Raw genomic sequence first — 19,022 nt, 5'->3', positions numbered from 1 at the left:
TTGAGAAACAGTTGCCTCATTAGCTGTTCAAAGGATGTGATTAATCCATTGGTGGAAATGAGTGCAGGGTATGAAAGCCTTTTGCTACACTTGTTAAGCACTTCATAACATTGCAATAGCATTTTCTATCTTGTATGTAATTGTCTTCTGTACGTTTTGTAATTTGGATGAAAAGGTTGCAATTTAGGAGAATAACGGGATCGATAACTTGTGATAAGCTACTGTGACCGATAACTTATTGTGACGTGCTGAAAATGTTTTCAAGAGAAATTATGACCATCAAGGAACAAATGCAGGATTGTCCCCCTTTTGCTGCTGGCACGATGTGATGCCAGCTGCTGCATGCACACGATAAGAAGGTGAGAGTTGAGCCAAAACAATTTGCCTGTGACCGATTTAGTTGTCACAATGAATGGGTAGAGGACATAAATATGCCCTTTTATTGGGATAGGTATAGAGATCTAGTGCTTGAAGATGGTTTTTAAAAGTTCCTATAACTTGCCCATCCACTCGTTAACAAAATGGATTGTTGTACAGTGCTAGATATTGTTATGAGAGATACATGTCTGTTAAACTTTATAATGTTAGAAAACATGTGATATGATATAATTCACGTCAGTGTGAATAACTTCCATGGGACACATTGTGACAAGTAACCCAAGGTGGTCCTTGCCCTCCCACTGTAGAATTTGTGCCATACACTTGACAGTGGTGCCCCTTGACGTCCACCCTTCGCCTATCCACAGGGGTGGCACAATGGCTCACCTGTGTAGAGTGTTTGCTTTTTCCAGATGACATTGGGTGAACCGCTGTTTTCTTACTGACATCTGGTGTTGCAGATAAAAACATACAAATTCTTAGGAACAGGAAACAGGTCATTAAGCCCAACCAGCATTTGTTTCTGATCAACTCCGCCTACCAATGTTTGTAGTGTATCCCTTAATCCGTTCTCTCTCAAGAAACATATCTAATTGTCTTGAGTGCATTTATGTTGATCCATCAACTTATCTCAGAACTCTCTAAGTTTCTGGGTGAAAGCGTCTGCTTGTCTGCATTTTTCCATGTCCACTAGGAATGGGTTTGCTCTTGGTACTACACGATGTTCTCATTCTTTTACAGTGCAGCATTGCTGCCCACACCGTGGAACTGAACAATGTCAGAATATATAGCCATGCATGCAGTTCTTCCACTGTCAGGATAAGTTATCACATGGTATATTGCCAGTTGCAAAACAAAAGTGGCTTGTCATGTAAGTAGCGACAACAGCTCTGAAGGAATTCCTTACTGTAATGTAGTGAACATAGACAGCCATTTAATTTCAGGATATGCTGGTGCTGTCCAAAACCCTTCCACAAGTACAGCTTCCAGCTATGGGTGTACACACAAGCAAAGCTCTTACTATCGCTGCCAGTTTGAGATTGGTGATACTGGCTTGCCCAAATGGGGAGATTACAATTAGTATCTTGGAATTGAAGGAATAGCTGTGAGGACTTTTCAATAACCCAATAAAGCAATGCCAGCAGTTTTTATTCCTGTTACATGATTCACTGAATGCCTTCATCACGATACCAGCATTGCTGATCTCCCTGTTTCAAGTTGTAAACATTCCCTAAGATGGGAAGAGTAACCCCCAGTGATCTTTGATTACTCTAAAACAAGTGAAACTGCAGTTGAATGCTGTACTGATCAGGTGTGACTTATTGGTTAGTTGGGAGCACATTCTAATGTACCTGATGCTAGGGTTCAGACATTCAATAACTGCTCAGGCTTTGCTCGCATTCTCGTATTTAACACCACAATTTTAATGCCCAAGAGAACAGGCCGGCTTCCAAGCTTTTGACTTTCCACATGCTGACAACTTTTCAAATGTGGCCTGGGGCGAATTCTCCGCTCACTGTTATCGCCTTATAATGCACTCTGTGACAGGAGAGCAAAGTGTTGGTGGGGGGGGGGGTTTACACAATCTTTCCCATTCACCCATGATAAACAGTCAGTCACAGTAATCTCTCTAATAGTGCTCATATCTTGCGTTGTTTTGCTTTGTGATTTGTAAACAATGGTAAGCGAGAGATTCACCAGTAAAGCCCACTCCTGGAGTATTCAAGTATTCAGTATCCCATTTATATTTGTGATCGGTTCCTGCCATGTGTTATGAGTCTTACCTGTTGGAGCAATTTAAATATCCCCATTCCCTCAGTTGGTGCCAGTTAATGGATGTTTTTGGGAGCAGAAAACAGCTTTTCTGGTTTATTAAGAGAGATTGTTCTCTGTGCATTGAAGTGCCAACAGCTTTGTATGATCGTCCAGGGTCACGCAGTCAAAACCAGTCGGAGTGCTTCCCAGCAGTAGTACAGTATTGTGTACATAGAGACGCTAACTGTTGTATCATTAAATATTGTGAATACACACACTTATTAAAGTTATTGTACTATGAAAGTGGGGTGTGCTGTCGGGTTTTTGTCTTTAATATATGACATCACTTGGTGACCGTTTCTCACCCATTCCTACAATACCAGCCACTCCATCTTTCGTTTAAATACAAGAATGCTCCTTTTTAATTGCCAGTTGTACTGAATGTAAGGGATAAGAATGGTAGCTACTGCTGAGTGATCAACCGCACCCTGGAATGTACTGAGAAAATATTTAACTCTGTCCAAGAAACCTAAACAAAGAAAATTCTAACTTGTTCTAATCGTGCTTCAGTATCTGACATTGAAATTGGAATCGTGGGGGCTGGATACCACATTACAGAACAAGTGTCTGCTTGGCTCAGTGAATAGTGCACTCGCCTCTAAATCAGAAGGTTGTGGGTTCAAGCCCCACTTGCATACAAACTAGGCTAGTACTCCAGTACTGTGTTGTCAGACATTTCATCCTTTAGATGTGACACTAAACCCCAGAATTTTGATTCAGTGGACATTAGAAGATCCCTTTGCACTATTTGACAAAGAGTAGAAAGTTCCTGGCCAATACTCCTCCTCCAATTTGGTTATTTACCGCATCGCTGTTTGTGGGATCTTGCTGTGTGCAAAATGGCAGCTGTATTTGCCTACGTAGTAACTGGGCGAAATATTGAATAGCTTCGTGCTCGTGAGGGGCACTACATGGGTGCTAAAGGGTTATCACCCGCGCACAGCGACGCCTGCTCATAAAAACATAGAAAATAGGTGCAGGAGTAGGCCATTCGGTCCTTCGAGCCTGCACCGCCATTCAATAAGATCATGGCTGATCATTCACCTCAGTACCCCTTTCCTGCTTTCTCTCCATACCCCTTGATCCCTTTAGCCATAAGGGCTATATCTAACTCCCTCTTGAATATATCTAACGCACTGGCATCAACAACTCTCTGCGGTAGAGAATTCCACAGGTTTGCAACTCTGAGTGAAGAAGTTTCTCCTCATCCCGGTCCGAAATGACTTGCTCCTTATCCTTAGACTGTGACCCCTTGTTCTGGACTTCCCTAACATCGGGAACATTCTTCCTGCATCTAATTTGTCCAGTCCCGTCACCCAGCTTAGTGTCATCTGCAAACTTGGAGATATTACACTCAATTCCTTCATCTAAATCATTGTATATTGTAAATAGCTGGGGTCCCACACTGAACCCTGCGGCACCCTGCCATTCACTGCCTGCCATTCTGAAAAGGATCCGTTTATCCCATCTCTCTGCTTCCTGTCTGCCAACCTGTTCTCTATCCACGTCAATACATTACCCCCAATACCATGTGATTATATTTTGCACACTAATCTTTTGTGTGGGACCTTGTCAAAAGCCTTTTGAAAGTCCAAATACGCCACATCCACTGGTTCTCCCTTGTCCACTCTACGAGTTACGTCCTCAAAAAATTCGAGAAGATTTGTCAAGCATGATTTCCCTTTCATAAATCCATGCTGACTTGGACCGATCCTGTCACTGCTTTCCCACTGCGCTGCTATTTCATCTTCAATAATTGATTCCAACATTTTCCCCACTACTGATGTCAGGCTAACTGGTCTATAATTCCCCGTTTTCTCTCCCTCCTTTTTTCAAAAGTGGTGTTACATTAGCTACCTTCCTGTCCATAGGAACTGATCCAGAGTTGATAGACTGTTGGAAAATGGCCACCAATGCATCCACTATTTCTCGAGCCACTTCCTTAAGTACTCTGGGATGCAGACTATCAGGCCCTGGCGATTTATCGGCCTTCAATCCCATCAATTTCCCTAACACAATTTCCTGACTAACAAGGATTTCCTTCAGTTCTTCCTTCTCGCTAGATCCTTTGTCCCTAGTATTTCTGGAAGGCTATTCGTGTCTTCCTTCGTGAAAACAGAACCAAAGTATTTGTCAACTTGGTATGGGTATTAGTGGCGATGTTAATACGTTGCGCCAAGGAATGTTGCGCCAGTGTGCAACAGAGAAAGCAGGTGTGCAGAACCGTCCCTAAGTTTTATGAATTTTATTTAACTTTATTTGCATTGCCTTTAGTTTATTTGGTGTTCCTGATGTGGAAATTCGTTGAATTGCAACTTTTTAAATGTTTTTGGGGTGGAAGTTCGGTACCGCCCATTTTGAGGCGTAAATGGCGGTAAATTTTGTGTCGTGAAATGGTTTGTGTATGCAGGAAATTCAGGAGCTGGGCCCTGAGTGTGGAGCGAGCGCTGCGCTGAGGGAGGTGCCCTCCTTTAAGGTGCAAGGCCGGCTGAGCAACTGAAAATCCCAAGCTAAAGACCAGGCCTCGGAGCACCCTAAGAGAGGCTTCCGTGGAAAAAAAACACCAAAAACATTCCCAATACCTTACTGACTCTACATAAACATAAATCGCAAAAGTAAAACCCAGTCACACTTGCCTCAGGTAGACATTCCTTCCCTCCCTGTGGCAGGTACAACTCGGACCGCCAGCTTTCCCAGGCAGTCCCACTAGGGTGTGCTGCGGGTCCCCCAGAAAATCAGTTTTGAAATGTTATCGCAACCAGGGCATTGCACAGCGGCTCGCCCCTCCCAGGCCGTACTGCTTCGCGTCGCCGCTAAAGCGGCATCGAATGTACCATGTGGGAACTCGGGGACGCTTCCGGTGTCCCTGACGACTACGTGTGTAAGAAGTGTATCCGCCTCCATCTCCTGACGGAATTGGAGCTGAGGGTGGATTCACTCTGGAGCATCCACGATGCTGAGAATGACATAAGTGGCACGTGTAGTGAGTTGGTCTTACCGCATGAGAAGGATCCACAGCCAGCTAGGGAATGGAAGACCAGCAGGAAGAGTAGTACAAAGAAGATAGTGCAGGGGTCCCATCTGGTCATCCCCCTGCAAAACAGATACACTGCTTTGAGTGCTATTGAGGGAGATGACTCATCAGGGGAGAGCAGTAGCAGCCAAGTTCATGGCACCGTGGCTGGCTCTGTTGTACAGGAGGGCATAAAAAAGAGTGGGAGAGCGATAGTGATAAGGGATTCAATCATAAGGGGAATAGATAGGCGTTTCTGCGGCCGCAATCGAGACTCCAGGATGGTATGTTGCCTCCCTGGTGCAAGGGTCAAGGATGTCTCCGAGCGAGTGCAGGACATTCTAAAAAGGGAGGGAGAACAGCTAGTTGTCGTGGTGCACATTGGTACCAACGACATAGGTAAAAAAAAAGGGATGAGGTCCTACGAGACAAATTTAAGGAGCTAGGAGTTAAATTAAAAAGTAGGACCTCAAAAGTAGTAATCTCGGGATTGCGACCAGTGCCACGTGTTAGTCAGAGTAGGAATCGCAGGATAGCACAGATGAATACGTGGCTTGAGCAGTGGTGCAGCAGGGAGGGATTCAAATTCGTGGGGCATTGGAACAGGTTCTGGGGGAGGTGGGACCAGTACAAACTGGACGGTCTGCACTTGGGCAGGAACGGAACCAACGTCCTAGGGGGAGTGTTTGCTAGTGCTGTTGGTGAGGAGTTAAACTAATATGGCAGGGGGATGGGAACCAATACAGGGAGACAGAGGGAAACAAAAAGGACACAAAAACAAAAGACAGAAAGGAGATGAGTAAAAGTGGAGGGCAGAGAAACCAAAGGCAAGAAACAAAAAGGGCCACTGAATATAAAAGGGCTACAGGAGGGGTAAAAACTAAAAATCATGGTTTAAAAACTAGGATGAAAACACTCTACCGAAATGCACGCAGCATTCGAAATAAAGTAAATGAGTTGACGGCACAAATCATTACAAATGGGTATGATTTGATGGCCATTACAGAAACATGATTGCAAGGTGGCCAAGACTGGGAATTAAACATACAGAGGTATCTGACGATTCAGAAAGATAGGCAAGAAGGGAAAGGAGGTGGGGTAGCTCTGTTAATAAAGGATGATATCAGGGCAGTTGTGAGGGATGATATTGGCTCCAATGAACAAAATGTTGAATCATTGTGGGTGGAGATTAGAGATAGTAAGGGGAAAAAGTCACTGGTCGGCGTAGTTTATAGGCCCCCAAATAATAACTTCACGGTGGGGCGGGCAATAATCAAGGGAATAATGGAGGCAAGTGAAAAAGGAACGTCAGTAGTCATGGGGGATTTTAACCTACATATCGATTGGTCAAATCAAATCGCAGGATGTAGCCTGGAGGAGGAATTCATAGAATGCATATGGGATTGTTTCTTAGAACAGTATGTAACAGAGCCGACAAGGGAGCAAGCCATTTTGGATCTGGTCCTGTGTAACGAGACAGGAAAAATAAACGATCTCGTAAAAGATCCTCTCGGAATGAGTGATCACAATATGGCTGAATTTGTAATACAGATTGAGGATGAGGAAGTTGTGTCAGAAACGAGCGTACTATGCTTAAACAAAGGGGACTACAGTGGGATGAGGGCAGAGTTGGCTAAAGTAGACTGGAAATAAGGACGAAACGGTGGCACAATTGAGGAACAGTGGAGGACTTTTAAGGAGCTCTTTCATAGTGCGCAACAAAAATATATTCCAGTGAAAAAGAAGGGCGGCAAGAGAAGGGATAACCAGCCGTGGATAACCAAGGAAATAAAGGAAAGTATCAAATCAAAGACCAATGCGTATAAGGTGGCCAAGGTTAGTGGGAAACTAGAGGATTGGGAAAATTTTAAGCAACAGCAAAGAATGACTAAAAAAGCAATAAAGAAAGGGAAGATAGATTACGAAGGTAAACTTGCGCAAAACATAAAAACAGTAAAAGCTTTTACAGATATATAAAACGGAAAAGAGTGACTAAAGTAAATGTTGGTCCCTTAGAAGATGAAAAGGGGGTTTTAATAATGGGAAATGTGGAAATGGCTGAGACCATAAACAATTATTTTGCTTCCGTCTTCACAATGGAAGACACAAAAACCATGCCAAAATTTGCAGGCCACAGGAATGTGGGAAGGGAGGACCTTGAGACAATCACTATCACTAGGGGGGTAGTGCTGGACAGGCTAATGGGACTGAAGGTAGACAAGTCCCCTGGTCCTGATGAAATGCATCTCAGGGTATTAAAAGAGAAGGCGGAAGTTATAGCAGATGCATTCGTTATAATCTACCAAAATTCTCTGGACTCTGGGGAGGTACCAGCGGATTGGAAAGCAGCTAATGTAACGCCTCTGTTTAAAAAAGGGGGCAGGCAAAAGGCAGGTAACTATAGGCCGGTTAGTTTAACATCTGTAGTGGGGAAAATGCTTGAAACTATCATTAAGGAAGAAATAGCGGGACATCTAGATAGGAATAGTGCAATCAAGCAAACGCAGCATGGATTTATGAAAGGGAAATTATGTTTAACTTACTGGAATTCTTTGAGGATATAACGAGCATGGTGGATAGAGGTGTACCGATGGATGTCGTGTATTTAGATTTCCAAAAGGCATTCGATAAGGTGCCACACAAAAGGTTACTGCAAAAGATAAAGGTACACGGAGTCAGAGGAAATGTATTAGCATGGATAGAGAATTGGCTGGTGAACAGAAAGCAGAGAGTCGGGATAAATGGTTGGAAATCAGTGGTTAGTGGTGTGCCACAGGGATCAGTGCTGGGACCATAACTGTTTACAATATACATAGATGACCTAGAAGAGGGGACAGAGTGTAGTGCAACAAAATTTGCAGATGACACTAAGATTAGTGGGTTGTGTAGAGGACTCAGAGAGGCTGCAAGGAGATTTAGATAGGTTAAGCGAATGGGCTAAGGTTTGGCAGATGGAATACAATGTTGGAAAGTGTGAGGTCATCCACCTTGGGGAAAAAAAAACAGTAAAAGGGAATATTATTTGAATGGGGAGAAATTGCAACATGCTGTGGTGCAGAGGGACCTGGGGGTCCTTGTGCAATAATCCCAAAAGGTTAGTTTGCAGGTGCAGCAGGTAATCAGGAAGGCAAATGGAATGTTGGCCTTCATTGCGAGAGGGATGGAGTACGAAAGCAGGGAGGTCCTTCTGCAACTGTATAGGGTATTGGTGAGGTCGCACCTGGAGTACTGCGTGCAGTTTTGGTCACCTTACTTAAGGAAGGATATACTAGCTTTGGAAGGGGTACAAAGACGATTCACTAGGCTGATTCCAGAAATGAGGGGGTTACCTTATGATGATAGATTGAGTAGACTGGGTCTTTACTCCTTGGAGTTCAGAAGGATGAGGGGTGATCTTATAGAAACATTTAAAATCATGAAAGGGATAGACAAGATAGAGGCAGGGAGGTTGTTTCCATTGGTGGGGGAGACTAGAACTAGGGGGCACAGCCTTAAAATACGGAGGAGCCAATTTAAAACCGAGTTGAGAAAGAATTTCTTCTCCCAGAGGGTTGTGAATCTGGAATTCTCTGCCCAAGGAAGCAGTTGAGGCTAGCTCATTGAATGTTTTCAAGTCAAAGATAGATTTTTAACCAATAAGGGAATTAAGGGTTACGGGGAGAGGGCGGGTAAGTGGAGCTGAGTCCACGACCAGATCAGCCATTATCTTATTGAATGGCGGAGCAGGCTCGAGGGGCTAGATGGCCTACTCCTGTTCCTAATTCTTATGTTCTTATTTTGTTATGTCCCGGCGGGCTGCTGAAAGTTGACTGCCTGCCCAGAAATTATTTCTGCCGCCATTACCGCCCCTCTGGGGCACAAACCGAGGCAGCAACAAACTGAATTTCCACCCCTTTATATTTTACAGCTAACCACCTCTTTGAGCGCAATCATGCCGTTTTTTTAGCACCAGAACTTGAGAAGCACTGCCGGATTAGCGCCCTAAGAAGTGTGGAACGCTTCCCTTCGCACTCCACTCTTGGGGTGTTAAAAATCAAAAAGGGTATGGCCGGTGCTACAAATCTCCCAACGCTAAACTTAGCAACGAGGCAATAGCAGCGCCTCAAAACTGCATAAATTCAATTTTTCCCCCAGTGACTATTACTTCAAATTAATTCATCATACGTGAAGCAATTTATGAAATCTAAAGAAAGAAAGACTTGCATTTATATAGTGCCTTTTACGACCACCAGACGCATCACAGCGCTTTACAGCCAATGAAATACTTTTGGAGTGTAGTCACTGTTGTAATGTAGGAAGCTCGGCAGCCAATTTGCACACATCCACTCCCACAAACAGCAATGTGATAATGACCAGATAATCTGTTTTTGTTATGTTAATTGTGGGTTAAAAATGGGCAAGACACCGTGGATAACTCCCCTGCTCTTCTTCAAAATAGTGCCGTGGGATCTTTTACGTCCACCGGAAAGTGCAGACAGGACCTCGGTTTAACGTCTCATCCGAAAGACGACACCTCCGACAGTGCAGCACTCCCTCAGCACTGCACTGGAGTGTCAGCCTAGATTTATGTGCTCAAGTCCCTGGAGTGGGATTTGAACCCTTCTGAGAAAAAAGGCACTATATTAATACAAGACTTTTTCTTTCACTTCTGGACTGATGGGATGTCCTCAGTAAGACTTGAGGGAAATGAGTTTGGAGCTGCCTCAGGTGACTACACTCCAAAAGTATTACATTGGCTGCAAAGCGCTGTGATACGTCCGGTGGTCGTGAAAGGCACTATATAAATGCAAGTCTTTCTTTAGATTTCATAAATTGCTTCACATATGATGAAGGATTCTATTGTAAAGGGAATAGATAGACGTTTCTGCGGGCCGCAATCGAGACTCCAGGATGGTATGTTGCCTCCCTGGTGCAAGGGCCAAGAAGGTCCCGGAGCGGGTGCAGGGCATTTTGAAGGGGATGGGTGAACAACCAGTTGTCGAGGTGCAAATAGGTACCAATGATAGAGGTAAAAAATGGGATGAGGTCCTACAAGACGAATTTAGGGAGCTCGGAGCTAAATTTAAAAAGTAGGACCTCAAAAGTAGTAGTCTCAGGATTGCTACCAGTGCCATGTGCTAGTCAGAGTCGGAATCGGCGGATAGCTCCGATGAATACGTGGTTTGAGGAGTGGTGCAGAAGGGAGGGATTCAAATTCCTGGGACATTGGAACCGGTTCTGGGGGAGGTGGGACCGGTACAAACCAGACGGTCTGCACCTGGGCAGGACCGGAACCAATGTCCAAGGGGGGGGTGTTTGCTAGTGCTGTTGGGGAGGAGTTAAAGTAATATGGCAGGGGGATGGGAACCTATGCAGGGAGACAGAGGGAAGTAGAATGGGGGCAGAAGCAAAAGATAGAAAGAAGAAAAGTAAAAGTGGAGGGCAGAGAAATCCAAGGCAAAAATCAAAAAGGGCCACATTACAGCAAAATTCTAAAGGGGCAAAGTGTGTTAGAAAGACAAACCTGAAGGCTCTGTGCCTCAATGCGAGGAGTATTCGGAATAAGGTGGACGAATTAACTGCGCAGATAGCAGTTAACGGATATGATGTAATTGGCATCACGGAGACATGGCTCCAGGGTGACCAAGGCTGGGAACTCAACATCCAGGGGTATTCAACATTCAGGAAGGATAGACAGAAAGGAAAAGGAGGTGGGGTGGCGTTGCTGGTTAAAGAGGAAATTAATGGAATAGTAAGGAAGGACATTAGCTTGGATGATGTGCAATCTGTATGGGTGGAGCTGCGGAACACCAAAGGCCAGAAAACGCTAGTGGGAGTTGTGTACAGACCACCAAACAGTAGTAGTGAGGTTGGGGACAGCATCAGACAAGAAATTAGGGATGCGTGCAATAAAGGTACAGCAGTTATCATAGGTGACTTGAATCTACATATTGATTGGGCGAACCAAACTGTAGCAATGTGGTGGAGGAGGATTTCCTGGAGTGTATAAGGGATGGTTTTCTAGACCAATATGTCGAGGAACCAACTAGAGGGCTGGCCATCCTAGACTGGGTGATGTGTAATGAGAAAGGACCAATTAGCAATCTTGTTGTGCGAGGCCCCTTGGGGAAGAGTGAGCATAAAATGGTAGAATTCTTTATTAAGATGGAGAGTGATACAGTTAATTCAGAGACTAGGTTCCTGAACGTAAGGAAAGGTAACTTCGATGGTATGAGACGTGAATTGGCTAGAACAGACTGGCGAGTGATACTTAAAGGGTTGACGGCAGATAGGCAATTGCAAACATTTAAAGATCACATGGATGGACTTCAACAATTGTACATCCTAGTCTGGAGTAAAAATAAAACTGGGAAGATGGCTCAACCGTGGCTAACGAGGGAAATTAAAGATTGTGTTAAATCGAAGGAAGAAGCATATAAATTGGCCAGAAAAAGCAGCAAACCTGAGGACTTGGAGAATGTTATAATACAGCAGAGGAGGACAAAGGGTTGAATTAAGAGGGGGAAAATAGAGTATGAGAGGAAGCTTGCAAGGAACATAAAAACTGACTGCAAAAGCTTCTATAGATATGTGAAGAGAAAAAGATTAGTGAAAACAAACGTAGGTCCCTTGCAGTCAGATTCAGGAGAAGTTATAATGGGGAACAAAGAGATGGTGGACCAGTTAAACAAATACTTTGGTTCTATCTTCACGAAAGAAGACACAAATAACCTTCCTAAAATATTAGTGGACCGAGGGTCTAGTGAGAAGGAGGAACTGAAGGAAATCCTTATTAGGCAGGAAATTGTGTTAGGGAAATTGATGGGATTGAAGGCCGATAAATCCCTGGGGCCTGATCGTCTGCATCCCAGAATACTTAAGGAAGTAGCCCTAGAAATAGTGAATGCATTGGTGGTCATTTTCCAACAATCTTATCGACTCTGGATCAATTCCTATGGACTGGAGGGTAGCTAATGTACCACCACTTTTTAAGAAAGGAGGGAGAGAGAAAACGGGTAATTATAGACCGGTTAGCCTGACATCAGTAATGGGGAAAATGTTGGAATCAATTATTAAAGATGAAATAGCAGCGCATTTGGAAAGCAGTGACTGGATCGGTCCAAGTCAGCATGGATTTATGAAAGGGAAATCCTGCTTAACAAATCTTCGAGAATTTTTTGAGGATGTAACTAGTAGAGTGGACAAGGGAGAACCAGTGGATGTGGTGTATTTGGACTTTCAAAAGGCTTTTGACAATGTCCCACACGAGATTGGTGTGCAAAATTAAAGCACATGGTTTTGGGGGTAATGTACGAACATGGATAGAGAACTGGTTGGCAGACAGGAAGCAGAGAGTCGGGATAAACTGGTCCTTTTCAGAATGGCAGGCAGTGGCTAGTGGGGTGCCGCAGGGCTCGGTGCTGGGACCCCAGCTATTTACAATATACATTAATGATTTAGATGAAGGAATTGAGTGTAATATCTCCAAGTTTGCAAATCACACTAAGCTGGGTGGCAGTGTGAGCTGTGAGGAGGACGCTAAGAGGCTGCAGGGTGACTTGGACAGGTTAGGTGACTGGGCAAATGCATGGCAGATGCAGTTTAATGTGGATAAATGTGAGGTTATCCACTTTGGTGTCAAAAACAGGAAGGCAGAATATTATTTGAATGGCGGCAGATTAGTAAAAGGGAAGTGCAACGAGACTTGGGTGTCATGGTATTTCAGTCATTGAAAGTTGGCATGCAGGTACAGCAGGTGGTGAAGAAGGCAAATGGTATGTTGGCTTTCATAACTACGGGCTTTGAGTACAGGAGCAGGGACGTCTTACTGCAGTTGTACAGGACCTTTGTGAGGCCTCACCTGGAATATTGTGTTCAGTTTTGGTCTCCTAATCTGAGGAAGGATGTTCTTGCTATTGAGGGAGTGCAGCGAAGGTTCACCAGACTGATTCCCAGGATGGCAGGACTGACATATGAGGAGAGACTGGATCGACTGGGCCTGTATTCACTGGAGTTTAAAAGGATGAGAGGGGATCTCTCAGAAACATATAAAATTCTGATGGGATTGGACAGCTTAGATGCAGGAAGAATGTTCCCGATGTTGGGCAAGTCCAGAACCAGGGGTCACAGTCTAAGGATAAGGGGTAAGCCATTTAGGACTGAGATGAGGAGAAACTTCTTCACTCAGAGAGTTGTTAACCTGTGGAATTCCCTACTGCAGAGAGTTGTTGATGCCAGTTCATTGGATATATTCAAGAGGGAGTTAGATATGACCCTTGCGGCTAAAGGGATCAAGGGGTATGGAGAGAAAGCAGGAAAGGGGTACTGAGGTAAATGATCAGCCATGATCTTATTGAATGGTGGCGCAGGCTTGAAGGGCCGAATTGCCTACTCCTGCACCTATTTTCTATGTTTCAACTTAAGTAAAGGGGGAATGAGCCGTTAGCACAAAAATACTCATGTTAGTACGGAATTGGTAGACTTGGAGAAAGTATGGAAACAGTAGATGTGGAAAATGTAACTATCAGTGCAGTAGGGATTAATGTACAAGAGGGAACTTTGTTCTGTCTGTCTCTGACCTGGGAGTATTTTACTGGATGTTATATAGGAAATGTTACTGTCTACGTATAACACATGCTGTACCTAACCTTGGCAATAAGATTGGGTGCCAAAATGTTCCATGTGTCTAATGGGGGCTTGCTCATTTATAATCCCACATTAAAAGTTGCAGTTGCTTTCAGTGCTGCAAGGGTGGAAAATGTGATTTGCTAAAGCTGTTTTTTGTTGCAGCTCTGAAATACCGAAGTATTTATTTATCCTTCCCTTTCCAATCTGACCTTTTTTCTTTTTCAGCTTTCTTGTGTTCGACTCACTGGGCTGTTGCTGTCCCATTGACTAGTCTATCGTCTGCACCAAGGTATACAATATTCCTTTTTAAAATAAATATTTTCTCTTTAACACGCAAGTAAAGTATAAATTTAAAAGAGTATGTACAGTCGAACACTCTGGAACTTGAAAACATTTTGTCCAACCCTGAAGTGCAATAACCAAAAGTACAACAGAATGGCAGAAATTCGTGTCAGCTTGAGAAAGAACTTCCGACCAGATAGCAGACCCATTGGATGCCTGGAAACGGAGTTGTGTGTAGCCACAGTCTGGTGCCTGTGGCTTGTGATTTATTGAAAAGTTAGTCACTGTGTCAATGCAGATAAGAGCACAAGCTGAGGCAAGCACACAGAATGTAGCAAGGATAAGAAGAAAAAAGCAGTAGTGTGCCCCAGTCGTCAGTACGTATCAGCAGTGTCCTCTAGTTGGTTGCTGGGCTGATCCGTTAGTTGGGGCCACAGTGGTATCTACAAATAGCTACAGTATTATTACAAAGCTAGGTGGGCAGTAAGCTGTGAGGAGAATGCAGAGTCTGCAAAGGGATATAGACAGGCTAAGTGAACGGGCAGTAAGGTGGCAGATGGAGTATAATGTGGAGAAATGTGAGGTAATTCACTTTGGTAGGAAGAATAGAAAAACAGAATATTTTTTAAATGGTGAGAAATGTTTAAATGTCGGTGTTCAGCGAGATTTGGGGGTCCCTTTTGCAAGAAACACAGAAAGCTAGCATGCAGGTACAGGAAGCAATAAGGAAGGCAACTGGCACGCTGGCCTTAATTGCAAGGAGTATAAGAGTAAGGAAGTCTTGCTAGAACTGTACAGGACCCTGGTGAGACCACACCTGGAGTACTGCACACAGTTTGGGTCTCCTTATCTGAGCAAGGATTTAATTGCCTTGGAGACGGAGCAATGAAGGTTCACTAGATTGATTCCTGGGATGAGAGGGTTGTCCTATGATGAGAGATTGTGTAGAATGGGCCTATTCTCTGGAGTTTAGAAAAATGAGAGGTAATCTCATTGAAACATAGACAATTCTGAAGGAGATTGACAGGGTAGATGATAAGGGGTTGTTTCCCTGGACTGTCGAGTCTAGAACTAGGTGGCACAGTCTCCGGATAAGGGGTAGGCCATTTAAGACCGAGATGAGGTGGAATTTCTTCAGAGTGTGAATCTTTAGAATTCTCTGCCCCAGAGGGCTGTGGATGCTGAGTCCCTGAATATATTCAAGGCTGAGATATATAGATTTTGGAGTCTAGGGGAATCAAGGGGTATGGAGATCGGGCAGGAAAGTGGAGTTGAGGTCGATGCTCATTGCAGCCTCTGATTGAATAGGTCTTATTGAATAGCGGAGCAAGCTCAAGGGGCCATATGGCCTACTCCTGCTCCTATTTCTTAAGTTCTTGGGGTAGTTATGGGAAATATCAGCAGGGTTTCTGCTGGGCCTGAGTGTGGAAGTCAGGTGAGGCTTGGCTGTGCTGCTATGATCTTATTGGGTGGTATAAGTTACAATTCAGGATAAAACCTGCTTGCAAAACACAACTGTAGGTTCCAGATGCTTCTCTCATTCTGTTATCTCACTGTCTCATTATGAACTTTGCAGCCTTCAGGCACTTTGCTCCTGATCCAATTCATGGTTTGTACTTGCACACTACCATGGTATGATGGTTGTATTCACTGTGTCCTGTTCTGCAGTGACCCTCCTAATGGTGTGCACTTGCTACAACCTTTCAAGGCAGCTAGAATCTCTTCCTGCATCATGTCTACAGCAACTCTCTACAAGCTTGATTTTAAAATTTCATGTAGAAGTAAGCAGTGTGTGTCGCACTTAACCAAGATAGTTGTGAGGCTGCAACACAATCCCAGGGGTCGAGTGTCTTCACAAACTGCTCACCGTCTGAACTCATGTTTGCATTGTGGCTACCGGATTTTTGATTTGTGCATGTGCTGCAGGATTGGTTTCTTGTGTCCCGTTCATGTTACAGCACTGTCTTCAGAGGCTGCAATGTAATATTAGGTGTGTACATGCTTCGGGAAGCATCACGGGCTTGCCTAAGGCCGAGCATCATGTGGTGCAGCTAAACGGCCAAGGCTGGTGGTGCTCTCTGAGTCTCCTGTTCATTCTAGTTGCAGGCAGGCTGACCTCCTGACCATCCCCCAAATGCATGTCGAATACATATTGCTGAAAACTCCTGACACTGTGGGGTGGGGGGGGGGGGGTGCGGAGGCGGAAAGGCGGGGGGGGAGGAAGAGGGAAGGAGAGAGAGAGCGAGAGAGAGAGAGAGAGAGAGAGAGAGAGAGAGAGAGAGTGTCTGTGACCAGATTAATGGTCACAAATGGGACCTTGTATTGATTTGACCGTGCAGTTGCTGTATCCACCTTGCAGGGTAACCTGCACAACAGGTTATCGATGTTATAAAAACAGAAAATGCTGGAAATCTCTGCGGGTCGGGCAGCATCTGTGGAGAGAAACAGAGTTAACATTTCAGGTCGATGACCCTTCGTCAGAACTTGGTGAGAGGTGGGACATAGTACCATGCTCCCTCAATACCCTGCATTCCTTTTGAGCAACTACCATTGAGTCTGCTTTAATCAGCTCGGGCAAAGTCAATAGGTGGACTGTTCTCACTTAAAAGCAGCTGCTAAATTGCTTTTTTTTAAACCTTGCCTTAATAATCTCGGAAGGATTCTTTAGCCAAACCTCTGATCAGCCTCTTCTGTTTGAGGAGAGATAGCTGAGCAATATATTTGTTAGTGTAATAGTGAATAAAGGGTCAGCTATTTAGGACGGAGATGAGGAGAAACTTCTTCACTCAGAGGGTGGTGAATCTTTGGAATTCTCTACCCCAGAGGGATGTGGATATATTGAGTATATTCAAGACCGAGATCGATTAGATTTTTGAATATTAAGGGATATGGGAACAGTGCAGGGAAGTGGAGTTGAGGTAGAGGATCAGCCATGATCTCATTGAATGGCGGAGCAGGCTCGAGGGGCTGAATGGCCAACTCCTGCTCCTAGTTCTTATGTTCTTGTGTAGTGACATTCAGATTCTATTGCCCAACTCTGATGGAGAATGTCCTCCAATTGCAGTACTGCTAGGCATTTAGGAGGTACACCACTCACGTCTGCACCATCACATGTCATGCCACTGCCTTTTTCAGCCAAACTATTTATCTCCTGCTAACCTTCAGAGCAAGATGATCTAAATAGTGTGCTGCGTTTGCACCTGCCACAACTACAAACACAATCCAGTGTGAGACCCTGGCAACTTCAGTTCATTATTTAGATTGGAACTTGCATTTTAAAGCAACTCAACCTGTAAATCCTGCACAAGGTAAAAAAACCTCTGACACCCAGAGTGTACTGAATATAAACAGAATGGCAGTCCAGTTCGTAGAATAAATCCTATTTATTCTGAGAGTTAGATTTTAGTTTATGACCATAAAAGGTTTTAACTGGCAGTTCTTTAACATAATTATATTGCTATCAGAATGTGATTGGCGTCTTCATATAATAAAGATTGAGTTGTTTTGGTATTTTACATAATCTAAAATTAGAATTTTTCCCAAGCTTTTATTTCTTTACCATTCAAGAAAAATGTTTTCCTTACCTCTTCTACAATGCTGATTCTTGCTGAGGTATAGTTAGTCCCATGGCTCCAGGCACCCCACACTACCTCATCCAGGGGCTGTACTCGTGTGAGGGCCCAGACATGGACTGTGGCAAGTCATCACACACTTGGTTCCTTCTATCCTCGCCCATTTCACTTGCACATTGGCGATTCAGTTGCATTTTACCAATTAAGAACTTTAGGAACAGGGATAGACCATACGGCCCCTCGAGCCTGCTCTGCCACTCAATAAGATCATGGCTGTGGCTGAATTTCTACATGAACTCCACTTTCCCGCTATATCCCTTGATTCCCTTAGTGCCTAAAATCTGTTGATCCCAGTCTTGAATATACGCAACTGAGCATCCACAACCCTCTGGGGTAGAGAATTCCAAAGATTAACAACCCTCTGAGTGAATACATTTCTCCATCTTGGCCTTAGATGAGACTCTGACCCCTGCTTATAGACTCTCCAGTCAATGGAAGCAGCCTCTCAGCATCTACCCTGTCAAGCCCTCTAAGAATTTGATACGGTTTAATGAGATTACACCTCGTTCTTCTCAACTCCGGAGAATATAGGCCATTCTACTCAACCTCTCCTCATCGGACAACCCTCTGATTCCAGGAATCAATCTAGTGAACCTTTGTTGCACTCCCTCCTATGGCAAGTATATTTTTCCTTGAGTAAATAGACCAAAACTGTACACAGTACTCTAGGTGTGGTCTCCGCAAAGCCCTACATAATTGCAGCAAGACTTCCTTACTCTTGCATGCCAACTCCTTGCAATAAAGGCCAACATGCCATATGTCTTCCTAATTGCTTGCTGTACTTGCAGGTTAACTTTGAGATTCCTATACAAGGACAGCCAAATCCCTCTGAATATTAACATTTACTAGTTTTCCACTTTTTAAAAATTCTGATTTTCCATTTTTATCAAAGTGGATAATTTCACACTTCCTCACATTATACTCCATCTGCCACCTTCTTGCTTAATCGCTTAATCTGTCCATATCCCTTTGCAGCCTCTTTACGTCCCCCTCGCAGCTTACTTTCCCACCTAGCTTTGTACCGTCAGCAAACTTGGATATATTACACTCGGTCCCCTCAACTAAGTCATTGATTATAGATTGTAAATAGCTGAGGCCCAAGCACTGATCCTTGTGACACTCCACTAGTTCCATCAAATGCTGATTAATCTTTGGGCTCCACTGATGCATGTGACTATTCTCCTTGTGCATTCTGCAGTATTGCTCACCAATCTAGACTGGAAGTTCAAGAAGAGTTAGTGCAAGGCAAGTGAAATCACTCGAGTTCACTGAGTCGCGATCATTTGTGTGTGTAT

General features: G+C 44.1%; 1 protein-coding gene across 5 annotated transcripts in view; it reads left to right on the top strand.

Annotated features, from left to right (window-relative positions):
• nfyc (nuclear transcription factor Y, gamma) overlaps positions 1 to 19,022 on the top strand; it is a 106,828-nt gene that overhangs the window by 10,479 nt on the left and 77,327 nt on the right. For 4 of the 5 annotated variants that reach the window (XM_070899287.1, XM_070899284.1, XM_070899285.1 and 1 more), the window contains exon 2: positions 14,039 to 14,102. The exons of the other annotated variant lie outside the window; for it this stretch is intronic. The gene's annotated coding sequence lies outside the window, so the exon portion shown is untranslated. The remainder of the gene's footprint in view (positions 1 to 14,038; positions 14,103 to 19,022) is intronic. 5 annotated transcript variants of the gene reach the window in all.

This window comes from Pristiophorus japonicus, chromosome 14 (genome assembly GCF_044704955.1).
Source record: "Pristiophorus japonicus isolate sPriJap1 chromosome 14, sPriJap1.hap1, whole genome shotgun sequence".
Taxonomy (NCBI): Eukaryota; Metazoa; Chordata; class Chondrichthyes; family Pristiophoridae; genus Pristiophorus; species Pristiophorus japonicus.
Note: the sequence above shows the minus strand (reverse complement) of the source record. Positions and strands in the feature narration are given on the sequence as shown.